Source organism: Silene latifolia, chromosome 2 (genome assembly GCF_048544455.1).
Source record: "Silene latifolia isolate original U9 population chromosome 2, ASM4854445v1, whole genome shotgun sequence".
NCBI classification, from domain to species: Eukaryota; Viridiplantae; Streptophyta; class Magnoliopsida; order Caryophyllales; family Caryophyllaceae; genus Silene; species Silene latifolia.
In genome coordinates this window covers 105,001-120,000 of record NC_133527.1, presented here as the reverse complement: position 1 = coordinate 120,000, position 15,000 = coordinate 105,001, and positions in this window count along the sequence as shown.

The window sequence follows — 15,000 nt, the reverse complement described above, 5'->3', positions numbered from 1 at the left end:
GTGCGGCAAGTGCCTAGGCCATGGGCACCAATGACCGATCACTGCCTAGGCCATGTGCGGAAAGTGCCTAGGCCATGGGCACCATGACCGATCACTGCCTAGGCCATGTGCGGCAAGTGCCTAGGCCATGGGCACCATGACCGATCACTGCCTAGGCCATGTGCGGCAAGTGCCTAGGCCATGTACGGCAAGTGCCTAGGCCATGGGCACCATGACCGATCACTGCCTAGGCCATGTGCGGCAAGTGCCTAGGCCATGGGCACCATGACCGATCACTGCCTAGCCATGAGCAGCAAGTGCCTAGGCCATGGGCGACAAGTGCCTAGGCCATGGGCATCAATGACCGATCACTGCCTAGGCCATGGGCGGCAAGTGCCTAGGCCATGGGCACCAATGACCGATCACTGCCTAGGCCATGTGCGGCAAATGCCTAGGCCATGGGTACCAATGACCGATCACTGCCTAGCCATGAGCAGCAAGTGCCTAGGCCATGGGCGGCAAGTGCCTAGGCCATGGGCACCAATGACCGATCATTGCCTAGGCCATGGGCGACAAGTGCCTAGGCCATGGGCACCAATGACCGATCACTGCCTAGGCCATGTGCGGCAAATGCCTAGGCCATGGGCACCAATGACCGATCACTGCCTAGCCATGAGCAGCAAGTGCCTAGGCCATGGGCGGCAAGTGCCTAGGCCATGGGCACCAATGACCGATCACTGCCTAGCCATGAGCAGCAAGTGCCTAGGCCATGAGCGGCAAGTGCCTAGGCCAAGAGCACCAATTACCGATCACTGCCTAGGCCATGGGCGGCAAGTGCCTAGGCCATGGGCCCTAATGACCGATCACTGCCTAGCCATGAGCAGCAAGTGCCTAGGCCATGGGCGGCAAGTGCCTAGGCCATGGGCACCAATGACCGATCACTGCCTAGGCCATGTGCGGCAAGTGCCTAGGTGTGACGATCCGCACACTTGAGCCCTTAGATTTATTTATGCTTATGTAATTTCATTTCCCTTGTACATTTGTAGTAAGTATTTTCTTAGTAGTTTTAGAATAGGTTTCCATAAATAGGTATATCGCTATTCTACACTAAACTTGTAAATTCAATGTTTCCTGCTACCAGGACCAAACTATCAAATTTGCCTCTATGAGAGGTGCTAGTCAATGAAAAACCGCTTCTCATCCAAAAGCTTGTTGTTGCTTGTTGCTTGCTTTCAATAATCGTATTGCTTACTTTTATTGCTTTCGTGTGCCGGACTTGATAATCGTGACTAGGATTCCCGACACACACCGACCTGAGACCCGAGTATCGTGCTAGTGGGCGATCCCTCACTAGTACGAAGATCCTTGTCGCTTGCATCTTGCCTTGAGACGGGCAAGGGTGCGCGCCACGGTCCGGCAAAAGTAGCGGACCGTGACATTTGGTATCAGAGCCCGGTCTACGGACGGGCGTCTGCAAGCCGCATTTGTTTATCGAGATCGAGAAAATGGGCGAAAGTATAGAGGACCGAGTGGATGCCTTAGAGGAGGCGCTCGATAAGAAACTCCCCATACTTGAGACAATCGTGATGCGAATGGGGGAGAGCGTCGAGGAGTTGCAAAAGACCGTTAGTGGCTACGAGTCGGCCATGACCGAGATGGGTGTCCGGATCCAAGTGATCAGTGATGCAATCCCCGACGATCGGGCGGAAGAGATAGCTCACCTCCATCGAAAGATCGAGGAGCTAGAGAACACTTGCGCTACACTCTTGAAAGCGGTAGCCAACGACGGGAAATCTTTGGGGGGCCATAAGGTGAAGGCACCTCCTCCTCGTGCCTACGATGGGGCGAGGGATTCGAAAGCGGTCGATAACTTTATCTTCGATATGGAGCAATACTTCCGAGTAAGTGGGCTTGACGAAGACGCGGAAGTTGTCACGGCAAGCATGTATCTAGTCGACGATGCCAAGATGTGGTGGAGGGCTAGGTACAAGGAAATCGATGCGGGCACGATTACGGTAACATCGTGGGCCGACTTCAAGAGGATCTTGAAGGATCACTTCTACCCCGAGAACACGGTGTTTGTTGCTCGGAAGAAGTTGAAGGAAATCAAGCACACCAAATCAATCTGGGAATATGTGAGGGAATTCTCAGCGTGCATGCTCGAGATTACCGGGATGTCCGAGACGGACAGGACATTCGAATTCATTGGTGGGTTGAAGAGGTGGGCACAACAGGAGGTCATGAGGCAGAATCCCAAAACTCTGTCTTCGGCCATATCGGCCGCGGAGCGCCTGCTCGACTTTCACGGAGAGCGAGAGGCACCAAGAGTTGTGGCACCAACGGGAAATACTGGTGCGTCACAGAGTGGGTACAATGGACAAAGGCCACAAAATAGCGCCATTTCAGTTGGGAACAGTCGGTTCCGCTCGCAAGGAAGTCAAGCCCAATCGGCGAGCACTACGAACTCGCCCTCAAGCTCGTCTTCGAAGGCGGGAAATTCTACTGCGTCCACAACGAAGAGACCGTTCGCGTGTTTTGTGTGCAAAGGTCCTCACAAGATGGCCGATTGTCCGAACAAAGCGGAGTTCAATGCCATGTTCAAGAAGATGCCGAAGGGGGCTCAAGAACACCTTGATGGGGCGTTGGCCGACTATCACCAAGAGTGTAACGAAGACTCGAGTGATGGTGAAGACCAACCACGGATGGGCTCACTCCAACGGATCAGCGCGATGGGGAAATACGAAGACTCCTCCGCCAATAAATCCAACGGGCTCATGTACGTGGACTTGATGGTGAATGGGAAGCAAGCACGAGCCTTGATCGACTCGGGCGCCTCCCATAACTTTGTTACAAAAGAGGAAGCGGATCGGTTGGGGCTAGTTCTGCGGGATGCTAACAGCTGCCTGAAGCCGGTCAATGGGAAAATGAGACGCATCCAAGGAGTGGCTAAGAAGGTCGCGGTCCAAGTGGGTGAGTGGGCAGGGGAGCTCGACTTCACCACCGTTCCGCTGGATGACTTCAAGTTAGTACTCGGGATGCAGTTCTTTCAGAAAGCATTGGTAGTATTGAAACCAAGTGACGGATCGATGCTACTAATGGGGTCTATCGTAGTGAATACGGTAGACGGCGACGAAGACAAGGGGCAGCATCGAATTTCGGCGATGAGGGTGATACCGACGCCGAAACAAGGGATGCGACCTTGGAGAATGCCTAAAGGTTCGGTTGAGCCGAGGGCGAACAAGACCCAGGCTAACTACGATGCTAAGTGGCCTGGGGGACGAAAGAAGAGTCTACCCCCTCACCGAGGAGTAGACAATGAGGGCCGAAATGCCCAAAGAAGTAGGCCTCGTACCATCAGGGGGCCGCGTCGATGTGCTGAATCGACGTCCTGGTTTACGGGTCAGTCGACCCAAGAGATAAGGCCTCGTACCATCAGGGGGCCGCGTCGATGTGCTAAATCGACGTCCTGGTTTGCGGGTCAGTCGACCCAAGAGATAAGGCCTCGTACCATCAGGGGGCCGCGCCGAAATGCTGATTCGGCGTCCTGGAGATCTCACGTTCCCTTGAATGCAGGTGCTTAAGTGACGAGAGACAAGATGAAGGTCCGTTGGGGCCAGTACTTGCAGGAAGCCGGAGAGAGGTCTTTCCAAGCAGCGGCAAAGTGGACTTTCCCGAGAGGCAAGGAGCACGTGGTGGACTTGTAGAACATGATGTTCGGCAGCTTCTATGTCAAGGACCTCCAGCCTATCCTTGAAGGGACGAAGAGGCCAGCCATTGTTTGGGACGAAGCGCAGATTCAAGCCGAGTTGTACAAGACCACCCCCAACACTGTGAAGGAAATGTAGATTCATATACATACTAACATACTCATATATGTCGAAATTAATTTGTCATAAAATTAAATACGGATTTTATGCATGCAAACAATATAATAAAATAGAGAAGAAATCATATCCTTACAATGGTATTTCGGTTTAATGGGGCACAAAAGAAATCTCCTTTTCTTTTGTTCTTGAGCTTTCCTTTAATGGAAGAACAAGATCCAAGTGTAGGATCTCTCCTTAGGAATAATACCCAAAGCTTAACTCTTAATCTAATTAATATTATTTGAGCTAGTATAACATTAATCTAGTGAAAAATTGAACCAAAAAAAATGTTTGGTTTTTGCTCCTAAAACCGGGTAGGAGAAGGTATTTTTGGAGTATATTATCTCTCTAATTTATCATTAAAATGTAGAGAGGAAATTATCTTTCTAACACTAGAAATTATGAATGTGAATGAATGAATAATTTTAGAGGAGAAAAACTCTCTAAATCCTCTAGGAAAAACCGGTGGGGAGGAGCTTTTAGGGAAACCAATGCATGCCCATATTTGTCTTCACAAGATGAGTAGGGTTGCATGGCTACTCTAGCTTTTTCATCATTATGTTTTCTATTTAAAATATAAACATAATTTTACCCTAATACTCCTCTAATATTTCGGCACTTTAAGTTAATATGGATCCCATATTATTTTTGTCAATTGTCAATATGTCACATGTCACATATATTTGTTATGTAATTTTTAACATATTAAAAATCAACGTATTAATAAAAATACGTCACACACAAAAATCGACTTAGTAATTTCATAATTACTTGTGCCAAAATATTTTACCAATTTATAAATCACAACAGGTTGTATTTATAATAATTCATTCAATTCCGATTGTTTCTTTAAACAATAATTTCATCCGAGTAATGATACAATTCGATTACTCAGACCGTATCTCATTTAATCACATTTCAATTTGATACGTAAATTTTACTTCCAAAATCGTCCGTCAAATTTTCAAGTAATTTAATTAACTCGTAACATTATACGATTAATTAAATGATCAATTAAGAGTATTGCCCTATAGGTATGACCTAGGGGGTCAACTGATCACCACCGTCACACGACAGTAATGTCAAACTCTAGTCAGCCAATCATTACCGATATATGTTGACCAGTTGACAGTAACAAAATTACTTCCCAATTGTATTCTTTAAAATGAGATTTAATAATGATATTTAAATCAAATGATCGCACTATTGTTGAGGACACATTTCCCAACAATCTCCCACTTGTCCTCGACAAGTGTGCGTCACCAATTCTCTTGTCCTATTACTATCTCCCACTCAATGCAAGGTGTCTTTCAGGTCGTACTTGCAAGTGATCATATCGAGAGTGGTTTCCTCGATCTGGAGAATAACTGATTGACCGGATTTATCTATCATAGATACATTCCGAGCGTGGCCACGCATTTCCAGTTCATTACTCCTCGAGTGGCCCTGAGATATTGTTTTAACCCTGACAAGGGGGTGGACAATTCCTATCGCACTTATTCCTTCGACTAGCCACAACCATCATAACCCAAAATATGCCCATTTGACCCCATTTACGAAGGTCGTAGTAACACAAATCAAAGTTAATCTGAAACTGTGCCATCTTAGGTGAATAGTCTTTAGTCAAAAGAATCGACTCATTAGAATACTATAGTAGCTCTCGCCACGACCAGGCTATATAAATTGCCAGAACTCTATAAGCGGTCATAAGGCCCGACAAGGTGTTCCTAACAATCTGCCTATGTGATCGACTAGTCATCTCACATGACTGTATGGCACTTGAACTTGCCATCAATCGCATCACACTCTAGTCACTTCGAGACGTCACCTCATACAAATGACTATGGGCGAATACAATGCTAATCCGTGTTCACTTTAACGGGGTTCAATTGTCTCTACAACCCGTTTGGATGTAACAAAGTATAATAAAAGAGTTTTAAAGTAAAACTCGAACGACAAATGCGATTATCACATATGAATAGTCAATGCCTGATTACTATTTCATATTCTATAATCTAATTTGATCTTGTACGTAGTTGTTCATTTCAATTCAATTGAAATAACATGACTCATCATGTTTAGCCTTTGAGAAGGCTTTGGTTAGTAGGTTTTATCAACTTCTTGTACCTTACTCAACCTTACTACATACTCGTTTTCCATTGTAATGTATACATTTGCATTACAAAACTTCCTGAGTACGTGTCGAGATCTAATCAAGACATAGGCCCTCTAGCCTTAGAATAGCTCCCACTGTTTTCACAGTGTGCGGGACTCATCTTTCTTGCACATCTCATGATCGCAAGTGTACTCAATTTCCGTTATAAATATCTCTCATTGTTCTTTATTGCCTAGAACGATTCTAGAAAATCTACTTCTTAATTAACATTGCCACAATGGTATCTTAACCATCCTAGTGTGTTTTGATTATGGTTTTGTCGGAAACCATGCGCAATCTCAGTTGTCAATTGTCACTTGTGTAACACCCTTACACAATATTGCATCATAAACACTTTGCTTTACTTCCTTAATGCTTCTGCAAGCACTTAAGGGTAATCTTTATACCTTACTTGGTAAAGATTACTTAAATTCGATTTTTGAAAACAATTCATCATACTCAAAGCATATGAAGTGTTATACATCATTTCTTTTTAATTGATTCGGCAGCGGAAGCAAATGAAATCAATCAAATATGTTCAATTTAATTGAACTAGTCATGAATCTTATCAACATAAGACTTCTTACTGACGCTAATATCATGTTGATTTATCTTCATAAATCCGGATATTCAAGATGTATTATAATACTCCAAAAGTCTTAAATTATTTGCAATGATCAATATGTCATCCACATATCGGACTAATTAAAATTTCCGTAACTCCCACTAAACTCCATGTATAAACACAACTTCTCGACTTATCGAGAAATGTTTTATCACATGATCAAAATGTTGATTCTAACTCATTGATGTCCTACTTAAGACCCTCTCTCAAGTTTCACATTATCTTAGGGTTGCAAGAATCTACTAAACTCAAGACATGTATTGAATACATTCCTTCTATTGAAGAAGTGGGTTTTAGATTCATTCGCTATGTATTTCATAACCTCATGATGAAACACAATCCCTAAGAAGATCCAAATAGACTTAATCATTTCAATTAGTACAAAACCCTTTGCAACCAATTTTGCTTTGAAATATCTCTTTATTAGTGCAAAACCCTTTGTCACTAATCAAGCCCTTTATTTCGGATTCTCATGGCTCTAAGCCTTGTATTGAGTTGTGACTTAAACACTCTTATGTAAGTCATTCGTTCATTACTCTCTAGAAGCAATTAACTTGAATCAAACAATTTCTTTTGTAAGTTATAAGCTCTTTACTTTCATAAAAGTAGCATGAATTCATCATTTTTAACAAGTGACGAATTTAACCTCCTAGGTTTTCAAGAAACAATGTATAATGTCTTACACAAAACGTCTCATGTAGCCAAGAAAGACCAGTTTCTTGCGACATAACATTCTCTGTGGCATTCTTTGTGGCTCTTGAATAATTTCTCCCACTCTGTCTTCTAAAAATAAACTTGTATTTTAGAAAGACAGCTTCATGAGCCGCAAACCCGTCGTGCTCATGTTAATCTTGTGAAGGGAAAAATGAGCATTTGTTTCTTGTGAAAACTTACAACCATGGTACCCTTACCATTTCATATCTCATATGATTCGATTTAGTGGAAAAATAATTTAGACAAAATGATAAAATCCCCAAAAGGATCAAGTAACTCAAAGTAACTTGATCGAAGTCCAAACCATATCGAATAGCGTTTGAATTCTTATCCAATCATACATTATCCCATAATGCGTGCTAAGAGAGATTAATTTGTGATACTATATCACAATTCATTTGGCTTATATCAAAGTCTTCACTTTGATAATCCCATCACGACTAAATCGTAATTCCTTGGACTCTTTGAAATTCTTCAAATATTTCTCTATTTACCTTATTAAGTGAACATATTAGCGTCAACTTAAATCGTTGGTAAAAGAAAATGATCAACCTATTTTGGATCGATGATTTACAACCTCGATCTCCTTTTCAACCAAAAGGCACGAGACATCTTGCTTTGAATACAAGATACGCATATACCATTAACAATCTAATGGTTTCAAGAGTACTCAATAACTCTTTGCGTTCATCATTCCAAAATTTAAGGTTTAATCTTGGGTTACCAATTTGAGTCTTACATCATCTTCATGATATATCATTCTAGTCTGGTTTAGAATATAATCACCTTGATGATGGGCTAGTCATACATCAAATCATGGTGTAAAGGGTCACAAAGGTGAAAACCTCTTTTGTATCTTAACAAGTTTATATTCTTATTTAGAGTTTATGCACTTAATAGTCATAATTAAGTACAACTTTAAATCCAAAAACTAGATTGAGTACACAATTACTCTATCTCTCGATATTATTGTTGCTAGTCGTCATATTCTAATCATCCTATGTATCAAGTACAATGATGAAAACCTCCATTGGTTTCTAATATTGACGAAGTAGTACTAGCAAAATTTTATGTTTAATCAAATAAACAATTTAAAGAAGAAGGTCCCATTAGATGTCCCACAACTAACTTGATAATTCTTCAAAAATTTGGGGTAGTTTCCATTCTCGTGTCCAACATTTAAGACAATGGAAACTTTATCGATCGGGATTGATAGGTTTAGTATCGTCATTCCTCAATGACTTTACTTTTAACATTACCTTGTATCAATTCCATTTACTTCTTGAACCTCTTCCTCATCTTAACAGTTTAAGAGAACGCTCCCACTTAATTCAATGAGTCTTTGCTTTGAGAAGCAAAAATGAATTCACGAAGATCACTCTTCATTTGTTCGTTTTAGTCATAAAACTTTCATTGAGGTGGTTGCATTATTTTGGTCAATTATGAATTCTTGACAAAACTAATTACCAAATCGCTTCAAGGTACTTAATTCAATTAAGTATATGAATAATAATCCATTGTAAGTAGATGTGTTAGTCAAGTATCAAAAACCTGTTTGATAATGAACAACTTTTAATCTATACTCTTTACAAGAGATCCTTAACAATGGTTCATTTGAGGTTTTAGAAGAAAATTCAAATTTTGTCTTTAGTTACGATGTTTTAATGGAGATTTGTATCAAAATCGAAATGATATCGTATATGAATTGTGGTAAAGAAATAGAACAATATAAAAACGGAATAGTGGAAAACTTAACATTTATCGTTTTATTAATACTTGTAAACAAGTATAGCATTTACATAGTGACCTCTACCCAACTATGATAAATGATTCCAAGATCCAAATTCATATTAACTTGGGCACGGTGGGGCCGATACATCCCTTATCAATATAACTCGGTGGATTAACTCTTTAATCGATTCTACTTTTAGAACTCTTGGTCGATAAAATTACATTAACATTTATCTTTAGCCCAAAACACATCGACAAGGGCACGGTGGGGCCGATACATCCCTTATCAAATACTTTTGTTGAGTTCAATCCAAATTTCGAATAAATGTGTCCATGATCCAAACCCACATTAACTTGGGCACGGTGGGGCCGATACATCCCTCATCAACATGAATTCGGTGGATTAACATTCATCACCCACTTCCCCTACGTAACAAGGTTTGTACCCCGGTGTGGCCGAGTGCACTCCCTCACGAAATAGGTTTTCATGGTTTCTACTATTTGGTAAGGCTATGTCTCAATTGATTGTTTTAGCGAGAGGTCATGTCAATTTATTATCTATCACGTTTTAAGTGAACTAAAGCGGTGAACTACGATAATTCTAATTGACACGGTCGATAAACTCGATAAAAGATAATGCATGTTTAGTTATGGCGATTTAGCAATGCATGTGACATAAAATAAAATGCAAGCATAAAAATAAATAAATCCTAGTATGGCCTTTCCTAAAATAGAAAAACTATTTAACTATTACATTTCGGAAACCAACTCCATTGGTCCCTTGAACTTCGGTTGTGACACGCATCTCGAGGTAACACCTTCTTTATGTATCGCCATTCTTGAAGAAATCCGTCTTTGGGAACTCCGAGAATAAATAAAATTACATAATAAATTACATAATATCCTATTATACATATGTAATTAAAATAAAATAAATCTATTAAATTACAAAACGGTGATACGAGATCACAATAAAATTACAACCGAATCGATATTCCCATACATTTCGGGAAATACCAATTAAAATCTAAGGCCATACTAAGTAAAATTACATAATTCAAAAATTACATAAATTAAAATTATGACAATCATAAAGAAAATGCAGCATTAAAATATGTATGAACATGCTCAATTTTATGCTAAATCGCCTTTAAATTGCCAATATCGTATATTACTCGGTTTTTACGGATTTGCGTGATTTCAACATTTTACAATCACAAAAATACATAAACTCATATTTATGCATAAGTTAATTACCCTAACCTCTTAGGACTCAAAATTTAGTCTTCACTAATAATTTGACCATAATTAACCCATATTTTATAAAATTGTTCATAAAAGGACCAAAATTACAAAAATAAGCTATTAAACTTCAAATAAATCACAAAACTTCAAATAAATTCAAAATTTGAAATTTAAATTCATGAATATTCTGGAAAATTACCATGACACTCATAATGTTCAAAATCTTAGGTTAAAAATTTCGAAATTTTCCCCGGAAAAACAATGTTGCGGTTTATCGATTTTTAATAAAATAATCATAAAAACATGGAAAAATTATTTTCACTAACTTTTCAATTTTAGATCTGAAAAAGATAATAAAATGCAACATTAGACGTTTTTCCTAAGTCATAGATTATGTTTTATTAATTTTCCACTAATAATGTCACTATTTATGCTATTTTTCTTCAAAAATCCATAAATCATGCAAAAAGACTTCTTTATAGCCAATTATTTTACACACATCTTGTAAAATTTCATGTGACAACATATTAATTTTCTATGACCAGATTCGAAATTTAACTCATATTAACCTATTTTTCACCTAAATCCGAATTTAATAATGAAAAATTCATTTTTCGAGCATAACAAGTCCAAAAATTATGAAAATTTACAGGTTATCTCAAAATAATATATGTGACAACATATCCAAAAATCAACTTAAAATTCGAAGTATAGCTAATTTTAGACCAAAAATGACATTTTTACTCATAAAATCATATTTAAATGCCATTATTGTAAAATATGAACAATAAAAATCCAAAAAATTAACCAAAATGTCCTAAAACATTTTAGGACCAGAAATATTAACATGCATGTAATAATTTCGTGATATATCATAATAACACAAATTTTACAAGTTTTATTTGTTATTCTTATAACTCGGAAAAACTTTTAACCAATTTGCATGCAAACAACCGTAGCTCTTGATACCGATTGAAGGAAATGTAGATTCATATACATACTAACATACTCATATATGTCGAAATTAATTTGTCATAAAATTAAATACGGATTTTATGCATGCAAACAATATAATAAAATAGAGAAGAAATCATATCCTTACAATGGTATTTCGGTTTAATGGGGCACAAAAGAAATCTCCTTTTCTTTTGTTCTTGAGCTTTCCTTTAATGGAAGAACAAGATCCAAGTGTAGGATCTCTCCTTAGGAATAATACCCAAAGCTTAACTCTTAATCTAATTAATATTATTTGAGCTAGTATAACATTAATCTAGTGAAAAATTGAACCAAAAAAAATGTTTGGTTTTTGCTCCTAAAATCGGGTAGGAGAAGGTATTTTTGGAGTATATTATCTCTCTAATTTATCATTAAAATGTAGAGAGGAAATTATCTTTCTAACACTAGAAATTATGAATGTGAATGAATGAATAATTTTAGAGGAGAAAAACTCTCTAAATCCTCTAGGAAAAACCGGTGGGGAGGAGCTTTTAGGGGAGCCAATGCATGCCCATATTTGTCTTCACAAGATGAGTAGGGTTGCATGGCTACTCTAGCTTTTTCATCATTATGTTTTCTATTTAAAATATAAACATAATTTTACCCTAATACTCCTCTAATATTTCGGCACTTTAAGTTAATATGGATCCCATATTATTTTTGTCAATTGTCAATATGTCACATGTCACATATATTTGTTATGTAATTTTTAACATATTAAAAATCAACGTATTAATAAAAATACGTCACACACAAAAATCGACTTAGTAATTTCATAATTACTTGTGCCAAAATATTTTACCAATTTATAAATCACAACAGGTTGTATTTATAATAATTCATTCAATTCCGATTGTTTCTTTAAACAATAATTTCATCCGAGTAATGATACAATTCGATTACTCAGACCGTATCTCATTTAATCACATTTCAATTTGATACGTAAATTTTACTTCCAAAATCGTCCGTCAAATTTTCAAGTAATTTAATTAACTCGTAACATTATACGATTAATTAAATGATCAATTAAGAGTATTGCCCTATAGGTATGACCTAGGGGGTCAACTGATCACCACCGTCACACGACAGTAATGTCAAACTCTAGTCACCAATCATTACCGATATATGTTGACCAGGTTGACATAACAAAAAATTACTTCCCAATTGTATTCTTTAAAATGAGATTTAATAATGATATTTAAATCACATGATCGCACTATTGTTGAGGACACATTTCCCAACACACTGCATGGACAGTCAGAGCTCACCGAGGATGTCTCACTGAAGCACCATTCAAGATTTTTGTGTTGCCGAGGGCGGCAACAGATTAGGTGGGGGAGAGTGTGACGATCCGCACACTTGAGCCCTTAGATTTATTTATGCTTATGTAATTTCATTTCCCTTGTACATTTGTAGTAAGTATTTTCTTAGTAGTTTTAGAATAGGTTTCCATAAATAGGTATATCGCTATTCTACACTAAACTTGTAAATTCAATGTTTCCTGCTACCAGGACCAAACTATCAAATTTGCCTCTATGAGAGGTGCTAGTCAATGAAAAACCGCTTCTCATCCAAAAGCTTGTTGTTGCTTGTTGCTTGCTTTCAATAATCGTATTGCTTACTTTTATTGCTTTCGTGTGCCGGACTTGATAATCGTGACTAGGATTCCCGACACACACCGACCTGAGACCCGAGTATCGTGCTAGTGGGCGATCCCTCACTAGTACGAAGATCCTTGTCGCTTGCATCTTGCCTTGAGACGGGCAAGGGTGCGCGCCACGGTCCGACAAGTGCCTAGGCCATAGGCACCAATGACCGATCACTGCCTAGCCATGAGCAGCAAGTGCCTAGGCCATGGGCGGCAAGTGCCTAGGCCATGAGCACCAATGACCGATCACTGCCTAGGCCATGGGCGGCAAGTGCCTAGGCCATGTGCACCAATGACCGATCACTGCCTAGGCCATGACCAGCAAGTGCCTAGGTCATGAGCAGCAAGTGCCTAGCCATGACCGAGCAATGCCTAGGCCATGTGCAGCAAGTGCCTAGCCATGACCGAGCAGTGCCTAGGCCATGGGCACCAATGACCGAGCAATGCCTAGGCCATGGGCACCAATGACCGAGCACTGCCCACCATGGCTAGGCCATGACCGAGCACTGCCTAGGCCATGGGCACCAATGGCCTAGCACTGCCTAGGCCATGGGCACCAATGGCCGATCAATGCCAAGGCCATGAGCAGCAAGTGCCTAGGCAATGTGCGGCAAATGCCTAGGCCATCACCGAGCAATGCCTAGGCCATGGGCACCAAGTGACCGAGCAGTGCCTAGGCCGTGGGCACCAAGTGACCGAGCACTTCCGTTGAATAGCCATGCCTAGGCATTTTGAGGTTAGTTGCCTAGGCCATGGGCGTGAATTGCCTAGGCCAAGGGGCATTTTGAGGTTAGTTGCCTAGGCCATGGGCGTGAAAAGCCTAGGCCAAGGGCATTTTGAGGTTAGCTGCCGAGGCCATGAGCCAAGCCATGGGCGCCTTATGAAGCCATGCGTGGGCATTTTTCAATTCGGAACGGATTTTACCGAGCAACGAAGCGTGAAACGCTAATTTAGGAGGTTTCTAAGGTAATTATATGATTCGGTGACCACGAGTCGTAAAGGACAACCAACCGAAAGTCATCCCGACTCGGTTACCTCGATCGCTCCTTAGCACAAGCTATGAAAGGCTATACCTCAACTACCGATACGGCATCCCGGGTAACCGTGCCCAAATACTTCGTAGAGTTGTTGGGGACGGTCATAGGGTAATTTTAACAAGGAAAGGACACTAGATGCTTGGTTGGTCCCATACGACGCACCACCCGCACACACACCCGCCGCTCGCCCAACGGCACCGTGAGCATTTTTCCACTCGGGACATATTTGCCCGAGCAACGAAGCCTACAAATGCTCAAAACCATTGTTAGTGTGATATTAAGTTGCAAGGTGGGTGGAAAATGAGGTGGAGGATGCCCAAAGTGACCAACACAACCCACACAAAGGGCACACCCAACACGCATAGAGACACCGCTCGCCCCGACGCGGTTTCCGAGACCGAAACAAGTCCGACTAATTTTTTTATTGAGCCTAAAACCAACTACTCCAAGTTAGCTACCCAAAAATGCAAGGTTTGCACAATATCATCCGTGGTTGGTCCCCCAAAGTCCCCCCACACCGAGATCTAGGCAGCAGACGCGTCCGCAGAAAATGACCCGACTTCGGAGACCCATAACTCCCTCAAAAACAATCGGAATGACGAAATGTTTTTTTCCAGCATCAAGTACTCCAAGTTAGCTTTCCAACCGTATATCAAGCTCCCAAATCAAAGCTCATTTGGTCCTCCAAAACGGCGTTACAAAAACGTATCGCTATTCTGCACACCCAATGTTTCATGCTACAAGACCAAAACTATCAAAAAAGCCTCTATAGGGGGTAGTGAGGAGCTTGAGCGGCTGGGCACCATGGTGCATGTTTGCGTATGAATAAGGACCCCTACTCCGAGGCGTGGGCATGGCAAGACCCTAAGATGAAATTTTTTTTTTCCGCCATGCAAACCCGTCACGGGGGCCCGTGAGTAGCACACGGGTTTCGGCATTGTTGGCTATAGCGGTTGGGCTGGGCACCATGGTGCATGTTTCCGTAGGCATAAGGACCCCTACTC